The sequence below is a fragment of the Loxodonta africana genome, chromosome 16, assembly GCF_030014295.1.
Source record: "Loxodonta africana isolate mLoxAfr1 chromosome 16, mLoxAfr1.hap2, whole genome shotgun sequence".
Taxonomy (NCBI): Eukaryota; Metazoa; Chordata; class Mammalia; order Proboscidea; family Elephantidae; genus Loxodonta; species Loxodonta africana.
Window position 1 is genome coordinate 19308681 of NC_087357.1, and position 23120 is coordinate 19331800.

Genomic DNA, 23120 nt, shown 5'->3' on the forward strand with positions numbered 1-23120 from the left:
TAGTCAATACCTTTTTTTACCTATTACCACAATTTGTCTTGTAAGAATTTTTTTAACCACACATTGTTCTTTAGATATCTATTATTTAGTACCATTTTACAATCACTGCTATCTTGATGATGAATTTTGTTGTAGAAATTTTAAAAAATCAATTTAGAAAAGGTCATTTAAATGCTCTGTGATAATCTAACACAAAAAGAATGTTGTTTCCCAAGGGTACAAGCACAGCCAGTAGCTATCCTATTGTAAAAGCATAAAATCAGATTTTGGTACTTGGCCAGCGATACGATTCAGGCCCCTATTAATGCAAAACAACAGCACTGAATTTTCACCAACTCAGCTTCAGTTTTCTAAACTTAGACACAAGCTTCTTTAGTTCGGTGAGTTCAGCACTTATCTGAAAGAGAACGTTCCTTTGGGTTCCACTCTCTAAATAACAATAAAACAAAATTGCCTAACTCCATTGTAACTGAACAGATTATATGTAAGGAAAAGACATCTCTGCAGGGATATGAGAGGTTTCTCTTATGACTATAACTGAGATGACCTCAGAAAGGATGGGCAAAAGAACCCTGTAGAGGCACTCCAAAAGGAGATTCCCTCGGTGTAATGGAGTGGCAAGCTGGCATGGAAATCTGGTGAGGAAGTTCTCCTCTAGAAGAGGAAGACACTGTCATTCATTCTCTATCACAGTCCCTCCCACACAGTCCATAAACTAAGCAATCTATACTTGTATAGCAAGCTTTAGGGTAGGTGAAGCAAAGACAGGCAGACCTGAAATACTAAAATAACTAAGATCACAAAGATTTTCTCTTCTTTCCTTCTAGAAACTTTATTGTTTTAGCTCTTACATTTAGGTCTATACTGCATTTTGAGGGTTTTTTTGTTTGTTTTTGTTGTTGTTTATCTTAAATATGGTTATAGGTAAAGGCCAAATCTAGACCTGAAACATTAAAAAAGCTTTTTAAAGAAATCTAATCTTTGTTGTGGTGGCTGTTGTTGTTGTTAGTTGTCTTTGAGTCCATTCTGACTCATGGTAACCACATGTGAGCAGAGGAGAACAGCTCTAGATCTTTATTAGGATCTAATGGATGAGCAAGAATTAGTTAAATGAGGTTGAGGCACTAGGGAAGTCTGGGCAGGGTGAACTAGGCAGAAAGAACAGCTCATAGAAATATGAGGAGGCAGAATGTGGCCCATTCAAGGAATTAGAATAAAAATTATACTAAGTACATGTAGAGTGGGAGAAAAATATCGAAATACGTATGAGATGACAGAAACAGGGCTAGAACCACACAAGGACCTTGAAAACAAATAAGATGATAGATTATAACACAATCATATTGATAATCACAAGAAGTTTCAATGGTCTAAAAACACAGTGAAACCTGTGAGGGCCAGAACACAACGAGACTGCGTTGTTTTTCTGGGTCTCACAAGTTTTCCACCTTTGACAAGGTACAGTCTTAACACTTTTCTATCACTCTCTATTAGTGGAAAATATTTGAGTTTTCCTTCTCTGATAGGTTTCTGCCAAACATAGGTTCCAGGTTTTGCAGGTTTTACTACAAAAATTAAAAGGCAGAAACTGTCATATTGGATAAAAAAGCAAGACCCAATTATAGCTGTCTCCAAGAAATCCATATAAACATACAGATAGGTTAAAAGAATAAAGATGAAATAAAATATATCATGCAAACACTAACAAAAGTATAATCAGTAAGAGTAGACTTCAGACCAAGGAATATTACCAGCAAAAAGAGGGACATTCTTAATGGTAAAGAAGTCAATTCATCAAGAAGACGTACCAAACCAAAAACCAAACCCACTGCCATCGAGTTAATTCTGACTCATAACGAGACCCTCTAGAACAGAGTAGAACTGCCCCATAGAGTTTCCAAGGCTTTACATCTTTACAGAAGCAGGCTGCCACATCTGTCTCCTGCAGACCAGCTGGCGGGATTGCACCACCAACTTTTGGTTAGCAGATGAGCGCTTTAATCACTGTGCCACCAGGGCTCCTTCAAGAAGACACAGCAGTCCTAAAGGTGCATGTGCTTAATACCAGAACTTCACAAGTCATGAAGTAAAAACTAATAGAATTTAAAGGAGAAATAAACAAGACCAAAATTGTGGTTGGCAATTTCAACATTTCTCATTCAGCAACTGACAGATCAGTAAGAACATAAAACTAAGGATGTAAGATACCTGAATAACATTTCAACCAAATTGAACTAATTGACAATTCTAGAACTCTACACAAGGGCAAAATATATATTCTATTCAAGTGTACATGGATCTTTTACCACGACAGACCATATTCTGAGCCATAAAACAAATCTCGACAGATGTAAAAGGATTGAAATGGTACAGAAATATTCTTTGATCGCAAGAGAATTAAACTAGAAATAAATGTTATAAAGATACCTGAAAAATCCCCAAATATTTGGAAATTAAACAATACACTTCTAAATAATTCAAGTATCAAAGAGGAGGAAGCCCTGGTGGTACAGTGGTTAAGAGCTTGGCTGCTAACCAAAAGACTGGCAGTTTGAATCCACCAGCCACTCCCTGGAGACCCTATGTGGCAGTCTTACTCTGTCCTACAGGGTTGCTATGAGTTGGAATCAATTCAAAGGCAAGGGGTTTTTTATGGTTATCAAAGAAGAAATCACAAGGAAAACTGAAATATGGTTTGAATTGAATGAAGATAAAAACATAACATGTCAAAATTTGTGAAACGCTGCTAAGGAAGTGCTTAGAGGGTAATTTATAGCACCAAATGCTTACACTAAGAAAGAAGAAAGGTCTCAAATCAATGAATCAAGCTTCAATGGTGAATTGACTCTCATCAGTTCTATTCGACAATGTACTAGAGGTCCTAGCCAGTGCAATAGACAGATTGATTGGAAAGAAATAAGTAAAACCGCATTAATTTGCAGATGACATGAAAATGTCATAGAAGATACTAAGGAATATACAAAAAAATCTGCTCGAGCTAATAACTGAGCTTAGCAAAGTCACAAGATAAAAAAGTCAATATAAAAAAATTAATTGTATTTTGGTATTCGATAGCAACAAAAAATTGGAACTTAAAATAAAACTGGCGCCATTTACAATAGCATCAAAAAAGGACATAGGGACAAATTAACAAAATATTTCGCTACAAAACACTGTTGAGTGAAGTTAAAGAAGACCTAAATAAATGGAGAGAGATTACTGTGTTCACAGATTAGAAGACACAAGATTGTTAAAAAGTCAAATTGATCCAAAGATTCCACCCAATCATAATCAAAATCCCAGTTAACTGTTTTTTTTTTTTTAGAAAATTGAAAAGCTGATTTTAAAATTTATATAGAAATGCAAAAAGACCTAGAATCACCAAGACAATTTTGAAAGAGAAGTACAAGTTGAAGGACTCATACTACTTTATTTTAAGATTTACTATAAAGTCAAAGTATTCAAGGCACAGTAGGATTGGTAAAAAGATAGATACATATCAATGGAACAGAATAGAGTAAAAAAAAAAAAAAATCACATGTATGTAAATATTCAAATGATTTGCAAAAAAGTAACAGAAGTAGTTCAATAGGGGCAGGGAAAGTGGTAGAACAATTTAGATATTCATATGAGAAAAAACCAAAAAGAACTTTGGCCTTTACCTCTAGCTATATTTAAAACAAACAAAGTCAAAATACAATATAGAACTAAATGTGAGAGTTAAAACAATAAAATTTCAAGATGGTAACACAAGAAAATCATTGTGACTCAGGTTAGGCCAAGATTTCTTAAAACTGATATTAAAAGCACAATTAATAAAATAAAATAAATCAATAAATTGAACTTAATCAAATTAAAAATATCTGCTCTTGCATTGTAATAGCAAAAAGATGGAAACAACCTAGATGCCCATCAACAGATGAATGGATAAACAAACTGTGGTACATACACACAATGGAGTATTATTCAACGCTAAAGAACAATGATGAATCTGTGAAGTATCTCATAACATGGATGAATCTGGAGGACATTATGCTGAATGAAATAAGTCAATCACGAAAGGACAAATATTGTAGGAGACCACTGCTATAAATACTCATGAAAAGGTTTACATAAAAAAAAAAAAAAAAAAAAAAAACCTTTGATGGTTACGAGGTATGGGAGAGGTGGGAATGGAAAAACACTTAATAGACAATAGATAAGTGGAAACTTTGGTAAAGGGCAAGACAGTACACAATACTGGAGAAGCCAGCACAACCTGTACAAGGCAAGGTCACGGTAACTCCATAGACACACCCAAACTCCCTGAGGGACCAGATGGCTCAGCTGAGGGGTGTGGGGACCATTATCTCGGGGAACATCTAGCTCAATTGGCAATAACATAGTTTATAAAGAATATGTTCTACATTCTACTTTGGTGAGTAGCGTCTGGGGTCTTAAAAGCCTGTAAGTGGCCATTTAGGATACTCCACTGGTCTCATCCCTTCGGGAGCAAGGAAGAATGAAGAAAAGTAAAGACACAAGAGAAAGGTTAGTCCAAAGGACTAATGGACTACATCTACCACAGCCTCTACAAGACTGAGTCCAGAACAATGAGATGGTGCCTGGCAACCACCACTGGCTGCTCTGACAAGGATCACAATAGAGGGTCCCAGACAGAGCTGGAGAAAAATGTAGAACAAAATTTTAACTCAAAAAGAAAGACCAGACTTGCTGGCCTGACAGAGACTGGAGAAACCCTGAGAGTATGGCCCCCGGATACCCTTTCAGCTCAGTAATGAGGTCACTCCTGAGGTTCACCCTTCAGCCAAAGGTTGAACAGGCCCATGGAACAAAGCAAGACTAAAGGGGCATACCAGCCCCGGGGCAGGGACTGGAAGGTAGGAGCGAACAGGAAAGCTGGTAATAGGGAACCCAGGGTTGAGAAGGCAGAGCGTTGACACGTCACTGGGTTGTTAGCCAATGTCACAGAATAATGTGTGTACTAACTGATGAGAAACTAGTTTGCTCTGTAAATCTTCATTTAAGTACAATAAAAAAAAAGAAACAAATCTGCTCTTCACAGGCCTATAAAATGAGACTAAAGGGGCGCACCAGGCCAGGGGCAAGGACTAGAAGGCAGGAGGGGACAGGATAGCTGGTAATAGGGTACCCAAGGCCGAGAAGGCAGAGTGTTGACATGTCGTGGAGTTATTAACCAATGTCATAAAACAACATGTGTACTAAACTGTTGAATGGGAAGCTAGTTTGTTTTGTAAACCTTCATCTAAGGTACAATAAAAAAAATCTGCTCTTTAGAGGACAGAGACCCTTAAGAAAATGAAAAGGCAAGTTACAAATGGGAAGGGCATACTTACTAAAAATAGTTAAGTCCCCGGGTTAAGAACCTCTAAGTTACAGACAACTTGTACTTAAGAATGGATTGCCAAAAAAGCCTACTGGATTTAAAATTTGAGTTAGATGCAATGAAGAAAGCACACACTACTTTGTGACGCTCGTGAAAACACTGCGTAGCTTCAGCAGTTCCTCGGCTCCAGGAAGGAGAACACCACCCACCTTTTTAAGTCTGATCACATTGCTGTTAACACTGTGCTGAGTATGGAACTTTGTATTTGGCTTAAATTCTCCTCTTATTTACCCCGGTAACCATGCCCCCAAAGCACAAATCTGATGCAAGTGCCGGTGATACTTCAGAGAAAAGGAAAATAATCACAACTGAAAATACAGTGGAAATAAAGCGATCAGAAAGCGGTGAAGTGCCACTGGTCACTGGAAAAGTGTTCGGCTACAGTCGGTCAACGATGGAAACAATTTTAAAGGACAAAATGAGAATGACGGAGCACGTGAAAGGCTCTGCCCGTGTGACGCAGTGGTTTCATTATTGAAATGGAAAGGCTATTGATAATTTTGTTAGATGATGAAAACCAGTGTAATGTGCCTGTTGTTGTTGTCCGCGGAGTCTGTTCTGACTCATAGCGACCCTACAGGAGAGAGCAGAACTACCCCGTGGGGTGGAACGGCTGGTGGACTTGAACTGCCCACCTTTTGGTTAGCAGCCGAGCTCTTAACCACTGCACCACCAGGGCTCCTAATGTGCCTATTAGCCTTACTTTAGTGGGAGAAAAGGCTTGAAGCCTTTTCAGTTATTTAAAAGCTGAATGCGCAGCAAGTGAACAGGATTGTGATGAAGAATTTGTTGCGAGTAGGGATTGGTTCAGCTGTTTCAAACGAGAGCAAATTCACATAACGTTAAAGTGCAAGGTGAGGCGGCAAGCACTGATGTAAGTAAACGCTGCGAATGATTTTCCTGAAATGGTGAAAACAAATCTTGAAGAGAGAGGTCATTTACCAGATCAAATATTTAACGTAGAAGAGAAAGGCTTACTTTAGGTAAAAAATGGACGAGGGCATAAGGCATTGAAGGGTATCTTTGCTGTCAGCTGCCATGGAGCCGGGTCTGACCCACAGCCACTCATGTGCAACAGAAGGAAACACTGCACAGCCCCGCGCCCTCCCCAGAGCTGTCGCTAGGCTGGAGCCCACTGCTGCGGCCGCTGTGTCAACCCGTCCTGTTGAGGGTTCCTCTTTTTCGCCGACCATCTACTTTACCAAGCATGATCTCCTTCCCCAGGGACTGATCCCTCCTGATAACATGTCCAAAATATGTGAGACAAAGTCTTGCCATCCTTGCTTCTAAGGAGCATTCTAGCTGTACTCCTTCTAAGACAGATGTGTTCATTCTTTCGGCAGTCCATGGTATGTTCAATACCCTTCACCAGCACCATAATTGAGAGCCATCAATTCTTCCTCAGTCTTCCTTATTCATTGCCCAGGATAGGCTAATGTTATTGCTTGTGTATCGCTCCCTAAATCTGAGGGCACTTCCCCACATCATCAAGGCATCTCTTCTGGTTATTTGGAAGGCAAACGCAAAGGCTTGGGTTACAATAACAGCTGGGTTACCCAATAAGCAAAGTACGCACAGGCTTACTTGTGCATCCTTATCAATCCATAGTAAACAATTTCACCGTATCAAAAATGTGGTGAAACCCATGTGAAACTGTTCACCAGAGATGAGTAAGTAAACACAAGTAAGCCCCTGGTACCTTGCTTAATGTACCAGTGTGCACCTTGCTTACTGGTTAATCTGTCCCTAGTTATAATTGCCATCTTTGAAGACAGGCTCTTAAATCATTCTGTCCTTGCTGCTGAACATTATTGCTATGCCAGAAAAATTCTTTCAGGACTCTCCTTGTGCTTGACAATGCACCTGGCCATCCAAGCACTTTAGGTGAACTTTACTCCAATATAAAGTTCATAGTTTTACTCCACCCAACACCACATTGCTACTTGAGCTAACGGCTCCAGGAGTCACAGCCTCCTTTAAGGCTAATTGTTTATGAAGGAACTTCTCACAAGCAGTCAGAGCTACCCAAGACGATGTGACGAGCTTCAGAGAGTTCTAGAGGGATTATAACACCTATGATGCCATCAAAAATATTGCTGATTCTTGGGATGAAGTGAAACAGTCAAATATGAAAGGAATGTGGAACAAATTGTGCCCCCAGTTCATGCATGCTTTTCTGGAGTTTACAGCTGACAATATTGCCAAAGCCAGGCAACTGTGGTTGATACTGGTACATCAACTGCAGGTAGATATCAGTGAAAATGATGTCATAGAGTTACTTGACTCCCATGCTGAAGAACTAACCAGTGAAGACCTCATGGAACTAGAGCAGCAGATGATAGCATTTGAGGAAGAAACTGAGACCTAAGAACTCCAGAACCAAAATAGTTTTTGATGAAAGAGTTAGCTGAAGCCTTTAGTGTCACTGAAGAAGGGATGGCAAAGTTAGAGGAGCAAGATCCTAATGCAGAGAGATTCACCAAAGTGGATGGTACAGTTACCAAGGGTCTCAGCTCCTACAAGGCTATGTATGATGAGACAAATAAAAGCTCTGTACCAAATCTCCCTAGATGCCTACTTCAAGAGATTGACTTCAAGAAGTAAACTCTCCCACTCCAGAAACAGAATCAAACCCTGACTCTCTAGCACCAGGTTCATCCTTTCCAGCACCAGGCCCATCATCTTCAACAATAGCCACCTGTCCATCATCTTCTCTTGTATCATCCAATTATAAATCTTATCTTGAATGTCCATTCTGGTATGCAAGACATTGACGGAACCTGAGTAAGTGTTAACCTTTAACCCTAATCTTTTTTTCTATCTAAACTTTTTTAAGAACTGTTTCTTTAATTTTTTAACAGTACCATATACTTACACACATACACACAGAGATTCTCTCTCTCCAGTACAGTAATAAAAAAGTACCCTTTTATTATTACTGTATCATTATTATTATGTTCTGTATTATTATGTTTAAGATGTTTTAGGTATTTGGAATTGCTTAAGTGTTTTATATGCATACAATTGTAAAATATATACTATATACTAAGTCAAACATTTGACTAAGGCTAAATAAGAACTGTATGTACTTGGTGCAACTTACCTACAAATTCAGTTTAAAGACAGATTTAGGAATGGGTCTTGTTCATAACCTGGGGACTGTCTGTACGTATATGATGAACAATTTGTATCCAAAATATATTTTAAAAAATTTTACCATTCTTAAAACTTGACAGTAAGACAAACAACCCAATTAAAACTGGGCAACAAAATTGAACAGATACTTTCCCAAAGAAGTTATATGAATTGCACATGAAAAGATACTGAATGTTAGTAGTAGAATTACCCTGAAAAGATACCCTTCGTGACAAGTTAGTAACATTTGCCAAAAGCTGTCCTTCTGCATGTAGTTCACTTAAACCAGTGTTAGGAAGAAAAAAATGCAGGTGTATTTGTTAGCAAATATATTTTAGGGATTCAATTAATATGTTTCTATCCTCATTATTATTAATTAAAATAATATCTGAATAATTCATACAGAAAAGATAAATTATACAAGATGGAGTGATAAAAGGTACTATACCAACCAAAATTCAAAACAGAACAACAAAAAATAAACCCTTAAACCAAGGGAACCTGGAAACGTAAGAGAAATCTTTAATTAACATGGGGAATTAAAAAGCAACTTTTATAATGCAATCCTTCCTAGTAACAAGACCCAGTCAGATGAGCATATAAGCACATAATAACAATAAACAAAAAAGCTATTTCAAGTATATCACTGACTAGGCATTTACATTCAGTTCAGATGAAGCCAAAACTAAAATTTGTTAATGTTACTAACTAGATGAACAATATAGTCAAAGCAGTAACAGTCCTTAATTCTATGTTTTATTGTGTCTTTATTTAAATTGCAACCCGTATTGGTCATAGAGCCATGCTCTGAAAACCTGCCACCCTTACTGACGTGGTTTCAGCTGCTGACCTAAGTGCCGGTCCCAGCCGCTGTGTCTCTCTGTAGAGCTGGGTCAGTTGGCAATACTCTTCCAAACATTTTTCCAAGAATTTCTGGAATCTCAGAAAGAAGAACCCTTTTAGTCAGTCGAAAAATTTATCAGACACTTGGGATTTGGAACTCCTAACATTGACTTAAACATATATAAACACAACTACAGTGTACGCTTTGAAACCCATTGCCATCGAGTGGATTCTGACTCATAGCAACTCTATAGGACTGCTCTATAGGGTTTCCAAGACTGTAATCTTTATGGAAGCAGACTGCGGCTGGTGGGTTCGAACCACCGACCTTTCAGTTAGCAGCCTAGCTTAGCCACTGTGCCACCAGGGCTTCCTGTACCCTTTGGCTTTCCAGATGATCACTTATTAAATAGGCATATTAATGCTGAAAGACTTAGAAGAACAAAACAAAATTTGGGAGCATTTTAAAATCTTGAATTTGTTTTCCAAAAAGGAGGCTCCAGTGGTTGTAGAACGAGATAGGTACATTAAGAAATGATTTTTTCTTGAATTTTAATATTTTAAAGCATTAATTGAATTTACTAAATACATTTAAGTATTGTTGATTGTAGTCAATACTTCGGTGGCACTTACTATGTGCTCCAGATGATACACATATCGACTCATCTAATCCTCAACCCATTACGGTAGAGATTATGATCCCCATTTTAAACGTAAGGAAATTAAGGTACAGAAGGTTAAGAAATTGTCCAAAGTCACATTGGTAGTAAAGGGCAGAGCCAGAATTCAAACTCAGGCAGTCTGTTTCTAGAGTTTACATTCTTAACCATTAAGCTATATTGCCTTGCAAAATTTTATATCCTAATCAATTAATGTCTTTTATATTATATGGAGAGGAGCCCTGGTCGCATAGTGGTTAAGAGCTCAGCTGCAACCAAAAGGTCAGCAGTTCGAACCCACCAGCTGCTCTGTGGGGGAAAAATGTGGCAGTCCGCTTCTGTAAGGGTTTATGCCTTGAAAGCCCTATAGGGGCAGTTCTACTCTGTCCTACAGGGTTGGTCAGAACTGCCTCAATGGCAGTGGGCTTGGTGTTTGGTTTTTATATTATATTGAAGTTGAGAGGTTTTAAAAAAATATTTATATATATATATTATATTATATTGAAGTTGGCCCTGTTTCTTTTTTCAAATTTGCCTTAAGAATTAAGAAACTTCATGGAATTAAAAAAAAAAAAGCCGTGCAGCTTAATTTGTTTTGATGAATTCAGTGACTCCCAACTGTAGCATGTATTTATTCTTGCCGGCCACCCCCTCTTTCATTTTATTAATTTCCTACAGGAAATTGCAAGTTAATAGAAAAAGCAGCACTGGAACTGCCTCACATCCTATAGTTATTAATTAAAGGAATATCTGGTTCAGTAACTTTGGATACTAAAAATATAGAGTTAAACAAAGCTGACTGCCTCTTGAAATGAAATTTCAACTTCAATAGTCTGTCTAAAAAATTTATGCATTAAAAGCCACATATTTCCTTAAAGAATTTCTCCACAAAATTTTTAGTGAGTAAAGCAACTCAGTATCTGACCATTCCTCGCTAAGACTTCAGAAGTGAAAAGCAGCCGAGAAACACTGAAATAAACAACTAAAGCTTAAATAAGTTTCTTTTAAAGGCAGTAAGTCACATCATTCCACTCAAGTCTCATCTACAGGTTATTACCCACAATCAATAAAGCAAGGAACTGTATAAACTATCTTATTAATTTTATATAATGGTTAGTAAACTTTAAAATACTATACTGTAAAACTTTTAAATGCTTCTGATGGCTTTAGATCACCCTGGATAATTTCTCGTTTGATGTGGCATAAAGTGTTAGGTAAGTGGATACCATGCCGGGAAAATGCACTTAATTTCTGAACGTGAAAATCCATTCCATTGTGGAGTTTTCTTGCATGATATTAGGTTATTATCGGGTGATTTTTAGACTCTAGTTCAGTCAAAGTCTCTAGCTGACAAACATGCCAGATATGTCTTTAAGCCACACAGTGCTGCTGGTGCGTACACGTGTCACACACACCCCGGCCCCCACTGCTGAAGAAACCACGGTCCAGTCACTTTAACGTTGCTTTTCTGTTCTGCCATATTACACAGAACTAAACTCCCTGAAAGAAGCCCTGGTGGTGCAGCAGTTAAAGTGCTCAGCTGCTAACCGAAAGGTTGGCAGTTTGAACTCACCAGCAGCTTTGTGACTCGACAATAACGGGTTTTAAATTCCGTAACACCCTCTCACCAACCTCCTTGCACAACTAAGTCAAGTGGGTGATGTTGCAGTGGAGTGACATAGATGGAAAGAAACAGTAAGCAGTGAATGTTTGATTTAGTACAGCTAAAACATCAGTGGTAGGAAGTTCCCAATTATCTAACCATTGTTTTACGTATTTATGAAAACTACCTTACAAAATCATAAATGGTGAAAAAGGGAGAGAGAATGGACCCTGTAATAGATAATTCCAAGACTGAAAGAGAAAAAAGTCATAGCACTGGTTTTTTTTTTTTTTAAAAAGTAGCATCTTGAAAGTAACACTATTTGCTTCAACTGGAGAGTGAAGCAGCCAAGAACAATCTCGGAGTCTTTGAGGATTCCCAAAGCTTCCTGTTGTCAAGTGAATAAACCAGTACGAGTTGCCATGAAGTCAACTCCAACTCATGGGGACTCCTTGTGTGTCAGAGTAGAACTGTGTTCCATAGGGTTTCGATAGCCAATTTTTTGGAAGCAGATAGCCAGGCCTTTCTTCCGAGGCAGCTCTGGGTGAACTTGAACCTCTAACCTTTTGATCAGCAGCTGAAGGCACACCATCCAGGGACTCCTGCCAAGTCAACAGAATGAACTAATGGAGTTGTAGATAAGAACAGACAGGATCATTGGGCTGAATAACGAAGGAGCATCTTTTTCTACTCTTAGTAGAGAGATGGGGAGTGTTTGGACGTGGAATGTGGACCACCTTGAACAATACCTCCTAGGTTTTTACATATTTTCCTAGGAGGTATACTGCACTCAACTCCCTCTTTACCCGCCCACCCAACACATATACACATACACACAGTTTGCAAATTATTCTTTAGATTTAACCTATACTTTATTACATTGACCTACAGATGTGGTTAAGAGCTACATCTGCCAACCAAAAGGTCAGCAGTTCGAATCTACCAGGTGCTCCTTGGAAACTCTATGGGGCAGTTCTACTCTAACCTATGGAGTTGCTATGAGTTGGAATCAACTCCATGGCCATGGTTTTTATAAATGTATTCTTCATTTTATTTTATTCTGTTTTAGGTGAAACTTTACACAGCAAATTAAGTTCCCATATAAAAAACTTTTATACAAATTGTTCTATAACATTGGTTACAGTTCTTGCAATGTGTCGGCATTCTCATTATTTCCATTAATCTAGCTTCCCTTTCCCTCCTTGCTTTTTCATCTTTGCTTTTGGGTTAAATGTTGACCATTTGGTCTCATTCAGTTGATGGTTTAAGGGAGTATATTACTCTTGGGTGATATTGTTTATTTTATAAGCCCATCTATTATTTGGCTGAAAGGTGACCTCCAGGAGTAGCTTCAGTGTCAAGTTCAAAGGATATCTTAGGGCTACAGTCTCTAGAGTTCCTCCAGTTTCTATCAGTCCAATAGGTCTGGCCATTTTTAGGAACTTGAATTTGGTTCTACATTTTTCTCCAATTTTATCCAGGACCTTCTGTTGTGTCCCTGGTCAGAACGGTTGGTAATGGTAGCTGGGTACCACCTAGTTCTTTTGGTCTCTGGTTAGAAGAGACCATGGTTCATGTGAACTGTTAGTCCTGTAGACTAGTTTCTTCTCTGAGTCTTTGGTTTCCTTCATTCTTTTTTGCTCCAGATGAGTAGAGACCAATAGTGTATCTTCCAACCAAAAACAAAAACCAAACCCATTGCCATCTAGTTGACCCTTTAGATAGCCACTAACAAGCTTTTAAGAGCCCAGATGCTACTCACCAAACTAGGGTGTAGAACATTAACTTTATGAACTATGTTATGCCAACTGACTAAGCTGTCCCATAATACTACAGTCCTAAGTCCTACGCCTTTTAACCCAGTAAACCAATCTTGAGAGTTGTGTGGATATGCCCAGAAAGTCTGTCACTGTGCCCTGTGTATGCTTTGTTATATATACGGATATATATGCAGCACACACAAACATGTAGACACATATGCCTACAGATACACCTATACGTACGTGCATGTACTCACTTATGTCTTCCTATACACATATATTAGATGTATTCTTTAAAATCAATTGAGATATGTTCCTGAAAAGTTGAAAGAATAAATTATTTACATGTTGAATAATATTTTCAAGTTGACTCCCTATCATTTTAATATGTTTTCCACTTGGGGGGTGTAGGGGAGGGAGGAAATTTACCTCCAATATATACTGTCACAGAACCCCAGTGGTGCAGTGGTTAAGAGCTCAGCTGCTAGCCAGAAGGTCGGCAATTTAAATCCACCATCACTCCTCAGAAACCGTTCAGGGCCACTCTATCTACTCTGTTCTATAGGGTTCTATGGGTCGGAATTGACTTGAGGGCAACAAGTTTGTTTGTTTTAAATATTGTCACGACCCACTCCAAGAATCCTGGCTTTCATTGCAAGGTTCTTGGAGGCTATGCATGGATTTCAGTATTTTGTATTTCCTGGGGAGGTGTTAATCAAAGCGACAAATAAGATGAGTAAATTTGAAAGGCAGTGCATCAAAGTACTTCAGAATCCAGCTATGGAGTAGTAGACAAACCTGGGTTCATGTCCTGGACACACCTTTCACCCCCTGTGTGCCTTGGACAAGCTATTTAAACTTTCAAACTTCAGTTTTGCTCCTTTCTAATGATAACAAGGGTTCCTGTACGGATTAAAGAAGATAAGTATGTGATATGCTCACCACAGTACCTGGCACATAGTATAAGCTAACTAAATGTCAGCTATATGAAGCTGTAAGGTCGCTATGAGTTGGAATTGCCTTGAAGGCAATGAGTTTTTTAGTTTATTTTTATTTATTTATTTTTTATGAAGCTAACACATTCATTTAAAATGCACAACAATTATTAATTACAACAACAATGTATTTCCTAGTTCATAGACATCTCATGATGTTTACATTAGTAACATGTCCACAGTCCTAAGTACCAAGGAGATGCCCATGATTGCAGGAAAAAAAAAAAAAAAAAAGACATAAAAGTAGAGTAAGTGAATGTGTACATAACAAATACACATGTTCTGACTTTGCTCTTGGAAGAGTCTATTTCTGTGTTGGTAATTATGATTACTATTCCTATAAAGTAAGGAAAATGGTCTACGCTAAAAAGTTCATTAAGATTCAATCTGCAGTAAAGAATATGCTTAGTCAGAAAGATATGCAGACCTGTTTAAAATGTAAAAAAAAAAAAAGCACTAAGAAAAAAAAATAATGTCAGAGTAAAGCCCTTTCCCTATTTCCAGTGAACACTACACTTGAGGAGAAACTAAGAACATAATGTGTTTCTATTTGTTCTCGTTAACAGTGTACGTAAGTGATATTTTATCTGCAAGGTCACATAAAATCATAAAGGAAGTCTATGTAAAAACGTAGTACTTGCTCATATTTCAGGGGAGGGTTAATTTACTTCTTTCTTTAATGACTGCTGGTAGATCTGTGTCATTGCAATATATTATAAATAATACTTATAATATATCCTTCAGAAAAAAAAATATGATGGACCATTTAAAAATATTAACATATAAATTTCATTGTAAAAGGATTAGGACCAAAATAATCCTGCCAAATTAATTTTGTAAGTATACCGGGTAAATCAGTCAGCACCCCTTTAGTTCTAAAAAGCACTCCAAGCGATTTCAAGTCATTAAAGATACTTTCAGATACAACATTTTGCCTCTTAGCGGTCTTCATGGTTACACGACAGCACATTCTACTACTGACTGTACGGCTTTTATTGTATGTCCTGACAGCAACAGCATTTCAGAAAACCTCAAAGAAAGCTAAAATCACCAGTAATTTTTGAACACGTCTTCTAAAATGGTTAAATCAAAAAATGATACAAATGTTGTAAGCTCTTATAAAATCTAATTTTATTCAGTCTTTTCCCCAAACATGCAATGGGAGATGAACCCTCCTAAAAGGACATATAATATAGGTAAGAAATTGCAAAGGAATAAGGAGTCCCTGGATAGTTCTGGAAAAGTTTTACCAATTTATCTAACTTGCTGATTTACAAACAAGCCTTATAGGATTGTGACTTAATTTCTCTTAAGTCTACCAATGTCTCAGATAGATGAATGGCATTATGTTTCATATCTATTTAGATTAAAAGCCAAGTCCCACAAGGCAAGAGACAGTCAATTATTTTCATTTTGTACTGTTATTATGAAATATTGCTGTTTTTAAAAGGTACTTCTGGACAATGAGAATTGTTCACCAATATATTTTAAAGTGAATTTCAGGTGTCTGAATGCCAGAGAGAAAATAATGTAATCTTGAAATATAACTTCAAATGAATTGTATTTGTAATGATTTTGTGATTTTTTTTTTTCCACTAAGTTTTCTCTGACAAAGATGATTAATTCTTTTCTCCATTTCTGTGCTTACTGTTATAAGCTTCTGGCAGTTGGTACGCTTTCTCCTCAAAGAAAAATATGATAAACCTACAGATTCTATAGGGTAAAGCTGATAACACTCTTTTTTAGGCAGAATAAGACCTTTGGTTTAATTCCATAAGCTTGAGGGAAATGACTCCAATCACTTTCAATGTTGAGTGGTGGCACTAGCAAGATATCACCAAAATAGGGTGTTTTATAGCCTGTTGATCAAGTAAAGTGAGTTTATTGCTTACCCCCGTGTTATGGGTTGGATTGTATCCCCCTAAAAGATATGCTGAAGTCCCAACCCCCCGTACCGTGGCTTTATTTGGAAATACAGTCTCTTCAGATGTAATCAGTGAAGGTAACATGGGGTCCCAGTAGAGCAGAGTGACCCTAATTCATTATAACTGGTGTGCTTATTAGAAGAGAAAAAGAGACACCAAGATGGAGAGACACAGAGGGAAGACAGCCATGTGAAGACACAGCAGAGACTGGAATTATTCTGCCACAGCCCAAGGACACCTGAGACCACCAAAAGCTCGAAGGCACAAAGAAGGATTCCTCCCTGAGTCTTCAGAGTGTACTGACACCTTGATTTCAGACTTCTAGGCTCCAGAATTGTGAGCGAATAAATTTCTATTGTTTTAAGCCACCCAGTTTGTAGTGCTTTGTTACAAGGTCCCTAGGAAACTAATACACTACCATAAAGTAGATGGGTTACTTGACACAGTTTTAGTATCTCTCTGGTGGGGAGGGCAACGGCAGGATATTTAAGAAGTTTGAGGGGGAATGAGTCTGGTTTAAGACAAGTTTTTCAATGGGGGAGGGTTTGAGAATGGTTAAGTATTAGAATATAAAAGTTTAGGACTGATAGACTCACAAAGCGGGGGTTTCAATGCGAATCTTGGATAGTAAATAGGGGTTTGATGTTTTTTCATTGAAAGCTGAGTGGTCTAATATGCCTTTAAATAGATTTTCAAAAGTTGTTGAACAATAAAGTTAATGGCAACTTATATCTTCCCGGGCAGGAGTTTCTTGGAATAGTACAGTCATGTTGAAGAAGACAGTGAAACAGTAAAGTCATGTTAATGAAGACATACTAATGTAGACACTAAACTGTGTGGGTGTAAATGGATTTGGCTCTTAACCGATATAATCCATGAACAATATCCCCCATCTATAAGTTAAATAATTAAAGAGTTTAAAAAAGTGAACAATGGTTAACCGTGCAGTTTGCATTTCAAAGATAATAATATTCCAACACCCTTACTTCAGATCAAGGACAGAATGGTTTATTAAACACATTTGCAAACAGAATAATTCATTACAATTTCAGAAACTTCTGTACCCGAATTTTATTTCTCTCTTCCTCTTACTGAGCTTTACTCTCTCTCCTTATTTGTTTCCTCCCTGGGAAAGTGTCCTATTCCACCTTAAAGTTTTCCAAATGGCCATAAAGAGTTCCTAGAGGACTCACATTTTCTCAAGGTCAAAACAGATAATCATTTAAAGTCAGACAAGACAGGAGGATGACTAGCTGATCATTACCAGAAGTCTGAGCTGCTAACTAATGGAATTCAGAGAGTTAAAGCAGGAGAGAAAGGTTTTACCCTTAGCAGACATAAGGACCAGACTAGGACTACAGAAGGGAAGCCTCAGGTTGAGGTTTAGACAATGGCCCATTAGACAAAAGGTCCACCATCTAGGCCAAGAACTGGAAAACTAGGATGTGAACCTGTCTCTTAAGACAGTTCTGGTTCAGCCAAAGGCCTTTCACTTCCTTATTACAAGAGAATAAAGAATCATTGTGGGAGTCTATAGTGTGGATGATAACCCAAAAACCACACCCCTTGCTGTCAAGTCGAGTCTGACTCATAGCGACCCTACAGGACAGAGTAGAACTGCCCTATAGGGTTTCCAAGAAGTGGCTGTTAGATTCAAAGTGCTGACCTTTTGGTTAGCAGGGGGAATACTAGAGATGAAGGAGAAAGTTGGAAGCCTCCCTTCCTGGGCAGAATCAGAACTTTGAGGTTGAAAAAAGAGAGATGGCAACAGATTTCATTACTTTTCTTCTCCATTTCAAACATGGCTTTCTCTCCTTCTCTTTCTTCTGTTTCTTTCCCTGCTTTTTTTCTCTGCTTTCCTTCCTTTACTTGACCATTAAATGAGAAATAGAGTGGAATTATGAAATGAGTATGAACATTAAAGCCAGGTAGTCTTGAATTCAATTCTTAGGTCTGCCACTTAACTGCTCAGTCTCGGGCAAGGGACTTTTCTTCCCATCAGGTGCTTTACTAATAGGAGAAAAATAACAGTCTGTACTACCTTACAGGTTTACTGTGAGGATTAGAGATAAAGCACGTAAGCTGGCTGGCATAGTACTAGTAAATGGGAAATACTTAGAAAATGGTGCAATAAAACCCTGCCATAATGCAATAACTGATGTCCAAAAAATTCACATGTGTAAAATGTGGGGTCGTGTTATTACCAGATTAATGAAATGATCAAGGTGAGCCTGTGAAGTTGCCTGGGAATTCAGTCTGGCTGTTTGATTCAAATTCCCTGTACTCTTGGCTGAGTTTTGGCGCCACCTAGTGGTGACTGTTTGCTCTAGTTTAAAAATTGATGGGGACAATTCTAGGACCTGTAGCTGGCTGGGACTTCTGGGACAGCAGCAGTGATTCCAAAAGTCTCTTGGCTAGTTGATGCAAATTTTGTTGGCCTGATTAAGAGAGAATGGCCTGGGAGAACACTGGGACCTAGCTCCACCTCCTCGCTCCTGAGATGAAATTGCCTGTTTTTACTCTATACAGTATCATCCTAGCATTCATGTTCCCTCTCCTACCTGAGGAACTTTGAGAAAAGTGATCAGGTGGAAGACAGGCCACTTGCCAATTATGCTATGTTTGAATTCAAGTTATTTTAATTTTCATTATTTCCAGGTGCTTTGTTACAGGGTCTTACAACTGTTACAATTAATAATATTAGTTACATTAATAATGTTAAATTTAACAAACATATGTTAAGTATGTATTATGTGCAAAGCAAACAGATAGTTATTAGGATGTAAGCATGGATAAGACAGAATCTCCGATTTAAAGAAAGCTTATTATCCAGTGTGCAGAAAGATATTTAAATAAAACTAAAGCCAGGTTTTAAAAATATCCTAAAAGCATAGCACAAACCGAGTTCTTTGGGAATACCCAGTGGGAATAATTACTTCTGGAGAGATCACGATACATTTCAGGGAAAAGATGGCAGTAGAGCTGAGTCTGAATTATGAGTACGCTTTCAATAGTTGTGAGGCTGAATGAACGTGTTCCAGGATGAGTAAAGGCATGAAGGTGTAAATATACAGGTGATGATGCTTAACAGGATTTAAACATACTGCTTGGCACGTCGGCAGGTCTGCAGTACTCTGGAGACAACATGCTGTCCTACACTTTCATATTTTGGTATGATGTGTTTACTTTTGCTTAGAATGTACTTTCCTGCCCTGTCCGACCAGGGAACTCCTATTTATCTTTCAAATTCTGTCCAGGCAGGAGGATGGCTTCTCCCATTCTTTAGTGGTGATGACTTGATCACTCTTTCAAGGCTGAATAAAAGGAGGGTAGAATGGGAAGCCTGGTTACCTAGTAAATAGAAGTGGCACTGGCACAAACACACAGCCTCCCTGGGCATCTATGGAAGCCTATATTCTTTGGGAATCTCACTCCTATCACGAAGGAAAAAAATTGCTCCTATTCCCTTCCAAAAACTTCTAGTGTTACTAAATCATTTCTCCTGCTCAAAGAAAAAAATAGTGTCCTCTTTCTCAATCTCTCAACCTCTACCCTCTCCTTCCCCAATCATGGCTATACAATAAGAGTGGATTCACATTAGACTTTGCTTCAAAGTTCCTTTTTATTATTACAGCTCTTTCAATCTAAGATGCCATTAATTTGAAGTGCACAACTGCCTTTAAAACAGCACTTCGAGCACTGGTGGTGAAAAAGGGGACCACTACATTAAATATATACATGGATTGTAAGATGGATAAAAGAAAGAGAGAGAGAGAGAACTGTAATCAAAGAAATCTGAAAGCCACAGGACTGGTTTTCCAAGTGTTTGAGACTTTAGCTCCAGTCTCAGTGAGGAAGATGAGCGGCAATACAATGGGCAGAGAGATTTGAGGCTGGATTAGAAGCCTCTGGTAATTGGTGAGATATGGCAGGAATCTCACCTAGGATAGTTAAATTGGGAAAGAAGATGGAACAGATTCCAGAAACAAGATTAGTAACATGGGGGAAGGTAGAAAGTGAAGGGGAAAAGTCAAATGTGACCCCAAAAAGATTGGACTTTATCAGTTGAAATATCTGTAGCATTGCTGAGGAGACAGAGGCTGCTTTGGCTGTTCCTCTGCCTCTAGTCTTCTTCCCCAGGTATATACGTGGCTGCTCCCTCAGTTCTCTCAGGCCTTCGTTTGAATGTCACCTTCTTAGAGAAGCCTCTCTTAACCTCCCTATTTTACACGGTCTAGCCCCTACATGTCTAACCCCTACAGTGAGGATATCCTCTAGCTCTGCTTTACTGCTTCATTTGTGTGTGTGTGTTTATTTATTGTCACAGGACCCATCACTATCTAATAGATACTGTGCACACACACACACACACACACACACACTTTTTTTTATCCCTGCCTTCCACTGGAATATAAGTTCCATGAAGCAGGGCCTTGTTAAATTTTGTTCACTCTCAGAGCCGCAGAGATGGTCCAGTGACTGACCAGAGGAGAATCTCTGTAGCTGGTAGCCTTGTGGGCCTGACTATGAGCTTGCCTGGTGAGTATTCTTGTGCCTGAGGAAGCTTAAAATTAAGTGACATATAAAAACCACTGTCTCAGTCAAGAGAGAGACTACAGATGAAAGGGAAAAATTTTTACATTTCAGTATTTTTAAGGGCTTGCCATGAGTTGTAATGAACTTCAAGGCAATTTTTTAAGGGTACCTTACCTACTTTTTGAACAGGGAGGGGCTCTGAATTTTCATTTAGCAATGGACTCCGCAAGAATGGATGAAATGAATCCCCTGGAATTGACATAAACAAATAAAACTTGTTCCTGCCAATACCAGGAACTAAAAGCTAACTAAGGCTGTATATTTCAAAATGAACTCACAGTTTTTGTAATTTCTATGTAATGCTTCATTACAAACTTCATTTATTTTAATTCTCTTCCGATTTATCATGTTTCTGGGATTAGCTATAAGACTGAGCATACATAGAAGCTAAGCCATTTATCTGTATTGTGAAAATGGAGGAAATATGGCATAATTTGTATCACTCATGATTTCTGAAACTAAGAATAAAAGCTGCGCATCTAACTAATGTTGCTGTTCTTATAATAGAAGAATTTATGATTTAAAAATAAATCAACAGATTTGATTCCCATTATCAGCAAATATTATATGGAAGTTTTAGTCTCTGTGAAAAAAACAAGTTGCCTCTGTTGCACTCTTCGGAAGTAGCCTTCTTCAGGACTGCCGTGTAAACTGATGCATACTTGCCTATTTGGTCAACACTGGCTCAGAGTCAATAACGTTATAATCAATATCATTACATTTTCCGTACTCTGTCAATAAAGCTTATTTTTCGAAATAACTTTCTTAAGATACAATTCACGTACCATAAAATCCAGCCATTTAAAGTGCACGCGCATTGGTCAGAGATTTTTGGTATATTCACAGAGTCGTGCAACCATGACTACAATCTAATTTTAGAACATTTTCATCGCCCCCAAAAGAAACCCCATACCCATTAGCAATCATTTCTCAATCCCACCCCCAATATTTCTATTTTTAAACAGTATTTAATTTATGATGGGTACGGAATGTGATAGCACATAGTGAGTAGTCAATAAATATTTTATGAATGAATGAATTTCCAACTGATTGATATTGCAGCTTCGTATGACTGGTGTCTTTATGGTTGTTTTCCACTTGCTAGATTTTTAGAGTTTCATGAAACAACAAAGTGGACCTCAAGCATCTTGTTGCTAAACTAAATGAAGCTTTCAGCTTCTTAAAAGTTATTTTATAAAATCCGTGGTAGTGAAAATTGAGGTTTAACGGAATATGGATGGTGAGCTACTAGTACATCAATATGTTTTGGGAAATGTTGAGGTCATTCTAACACGGAAAATAATCATCACCATGCTTGAACGGAAAAGCTTTGCGAGACTGGCAACCCACCATCAATTTCTATGATGGTCTAAATCCAATTCTTCAAATGTAGGATAATTTTCCTACAAGGCTGAGCTAAAGACAAATTTACAAAACAGCATATTTCTTCATATGTAAACTTGTGACAAAAAAGCAGTAGGAGCACAGAAAATGCATAACCATACTATTACTTTTCTATATAAGCTGTATTTTATTTTCATTGAAGACTGAACACAAAGACCTTCTTTTCATGATCAAATGACTGCAAAGCTCTTAAAAATGGTCAAGTTATTATTCTTTGGTAACGATGAAAAGATGTTTAAGCCACCTCTTTAAAGTATCTCCTCAGAATTTTACCACTTATATGGGTACAGTCTTTTATACCATGGTATTTCTTTTAAATGTCTGGCTGTAACAAGTCTGTCAAAGAACTGAATTAATTTGCCACAGAAGATAGGTATTATCTCTAGAAAGAATTATTTTGGAGTAAAGTAAACTTCCCAAACTAAAAACAGATATTTCAGTTATATTTTTTGAGTAGAGTTTGTATGTATGTGTGTGTCTGCCTGTTTAAGTTTCAATTTATTAAGCAGAGGGTATAGTGATCTCGGTTATCACTTAAAATTTTGTTTTTTGAACCAAGAAAGAAATGCAAAAACCCGAAGCTAAAAAACAAAAAAATAAGCCACAGTTATATATTTTCTTAGAGAATTTTCATTATTTCTTCTTTATCAGAACTCCTAGGCTACATATAGCAATTCTGTTGCTCAACAACTTTTGTTTCTAGTAAAGCAGCACCAATGCAGAGAGAAAGCAGAACACTGATGAACTGCTACAAGGGAAGTTAACTAAGATAGATACTCTTATACTGACTGTA

General features: G+C 37.8%; 1 protein-coding gene across 2 annotated transcripts in view; it reads right to left on the reverse strand.

The window, feature by feature from the left end:
- Nucleotides 1-23120, reverse strand: part of ATRNL1 (attractin like 1) — a 697793-nt gene that overhangs the window by 183037 nt on the left and 491636 nt on the right. The gene's annotated exons all lie outside the window — the stretch shown is intronic.